Here is a 3,050-nt window from a genome sequence, read left to right as displayed (position 1 = left end):
TTTTTAAAAATACCTCAGTAGTTTTTTTCCTTTGGGGATTCCTGGTTTTCCAATATTTTTTTTTTTTTTTTTTTTACCTGCTAGAGTCGTCTAGCAGGAAAAGGAGGGGTCGGGGCGGTCGGCATGTTTTTTTTTTTTTTTTTTTTTTTTTTTGTCTGACGGCCATAATGGATTTAACAAAAATAGTTTATTGCATTTGCAGCTGATGGCCAGTAGTTGATACTGTATTTTATGATGCATTAGTGTCCACTTCAGTGGTCTGTGCGCATTTATAACAAAAATCCACAAGAAGCACAAGAAAATGGCTTTTAGACAGCTGTCCACTGTAGTGACCACTGTGCATGAAAAGGTTTATCACACTAGTTTCTTCTGTAAAATGAGTTCAGTGGGAAGAGCGGTCGTTTTGCAGTTGCAGTGTTATGGCTTTAATTTCATGTTTCCATTACTGCCACATGTTGATGTTCCCTTGGGCGAGGCACTGAATCCCAGGTCGCCTACCGAGCTGTGCGTTGGAGCACAGATGTGAACGGTCGGCTGGCTGAATGAGAGCTGCTCTTTGTGGTTGGTATAATTAAAGCGCTACGTCATTTTTAACCGTTTGATCTTTTGAACAGTGAAAAAAAAAATCCTTTTACAGCAGATCTAAAATTCTTGTTTGTGAAATACTCTTAATCATTGTGTGTGTGTGTTAGGTTCATAAATAAGTGTTACCTCACCAGAAGCATCCATCTTGAAAGTTATAAACCAGCCTGAGAATTAAGACGAGGCAAAGACAAAAGACATTTGGGAAGAAAAGCCCAATTTGAATAGTTTCACTAATAGAAAGTTTTAACAGTCTTGATGCTGAATGAGCGTCTGCCTCATGGACAAAATCTGTTGGGTCCACAGAAGACTGGAAGATCTGGTTCCTCTTCCAGTTTCAAATTATTGAGAGTTGCAGAAATTTAGTAACGTGAGCCGTGTTGAGCCGAAATGCTTCAGCAGCAAGATGGCCGCTGTAATACAATAGGACTCTGTAATGTTTCCTTGCATTTTCTAAAAGCTGCATCCTGCCTAGCAGTTGTTCCTTATTTAATGTACCTCTTGTTTCATTGTTTCTTCTACACCAATGGAAACGATCGCAGGTTTGCTCACAAACAGAAACGTTTTTCTCCGAAAAGATATCCTTTAATTTGAATCCTAAACTACATCTCCACCCTAAATCTGGATTTTCTTGCTGGACCCTAATGAAGAGTAGCTGAAACCCAGATGAGAAGAAACACTCGAATGGAGTCCAGGCAGTCGGTCAGCGGCCTTGCTGTTCGGGTCCATGTGGTTCCACCCGGGCAGGAATACGCCGTCCTCAGCATCCTGCCCTGCTCTTTACGCGGAGGCGACTGGCGCTCTTCCTGTGTGGCAACAACACAGGAGGTGAAATGAAGGATCCACAAATAAGAGATTTATGGAAGGAGAGATCCCGCCCTGTTTGGACTGACGTAGAAAAATTATTTTTATCACTTCGCTGTGCCGGATTTTGATATATTTTCTTTAATAATATGTAACAAATGCCACTTCAGTGGACTTTCTGAAAAAATCCAGTTCGTATTCAGCTTTATAGAATCCAATAGGACTGGCATTCAGTTCAAATCCAGTTTACTGTGGTGCAGCCCACTCCCACCACTCATTGACTTTCCAGCAATCCCTCATCCTATGCCTGGTTTCTGGCCCAAAGTTTGAGTCATTTTGTAAGAGAATATTTGGTAACACTTTATTTGAAGGGGTGTGCATAAAACTGACATGACACCGTTATAAACATCACATAAAACCTGTTATGAACATAAAGGAGTCTTCATGAACGATTATGACTGTTGTCATGAAGTGTCATTTGGTAAACAATGACACCTTTAACGTGATGTTGAACTAAATGTTGCATTAAATGTCCCCAGAACCAAACGAGGAAAAGCAGCATTCAGCTTCTATGCACCACAAATTTGGAACAAACTTCCAGAAAACTGTAAAACAGCTGAAACACTGAGTGCCTTTGAATCTCCACTTAAAACCGACCTGCTTAGAGTTGTATTTGAAACGTAATCAATTACGAATGTAATGATGGCACTTGACTTAATGTAATGTTTTCATTGTTGATTCTTTGTTGCATGACTGTGTTTTTGTGTTTATGATGTAAAGCACTTTGCTACTTCAGCAGGTCATGCTGAAATCTGCTATACAAATAGAATTTGATCGATTGATTAAAAGTGTCAATTGTGCATTATTCAGTAATTTCAGAATTTTTTTAAAAGCAACATTCCATTAAAAGTCCATTAAAAGAGTCGACTTTGCATTAAAAGCGTCATTATTTACCGAATGACACTTTCTGACAACAGTCATAAAAATCACGAAGACTCCTTCATGTTCCCGACATGCATTCCCCGTCAAAGTGTCACCGAATATTTTATTAGGTGAACCACTGACACCAGAATCGAACTCTTTCCTTTGGTTCTTACTCGTTCAGCTGCTGCTCCAGATGGGGACAGCCGAGCTCGACTGCTCTGAAATGAGTCAAACTTTGCTCGGTCTCCATCAAACAGCTGCAGGTTATGCTCGATCTTTGGCGCCTGAAGACGCGCGGTACGATTCTGCTTCAACAGCAGATCATCCGGTAAGATGGATCGCTCTTGTCGGAGACCTTGTGGACTCTTTCAGTGAAATCATTACAGTCTCCATTAAGTCCCGCGTCCTCCCTTCAGTTACTACGGGCGTAGACTAAATGACTTATACATTATACATTGTGTTTTCCAGTAACTGCTTTCCCTTTACTAGTATGGGAGACTCCCAGTCTCCCAGAAGGTCCTGCACAACATCACATCCACCCCTCCCACTGCTTGTGCCACCACCTGATTGTTTTCCTCATCTCCTCCTTTCCTCATGGTCTGCTGGGACCTTTATGTGCGTTAAGGGCTGATGCCGCCGAAAGGGAAAACCTAAAAACATTCCTTAGGATTGGGGGGGGGGGGGGGGAAGGGGGGGGTTTACTCCAACAACAGATGGCCGGAAAATTTTTTTTGCGTGCT

Source organism: Poecilia latipinna, unplaced genomic scaffold, assembly GCF_001443285.1.
Source record: "Poecilia latipinna isolate Pla-1442-1.1 unplaced genomic scaffold, P_latipinna-1.0 Scaffold2166, whole genome shotgun sequence".
Classification (NCBI taxonomy): Eukaryota; Metazoa; Chordata; class Actinopteri; order Cyprinodontiformes; family Poeciliidae; genus Poecilia; species Poecilia latipinna.
The sequence above is the reverse complement of the archived record's forward strand: the minus strand, read 5'-3'. Positions refer to the sequence as shown.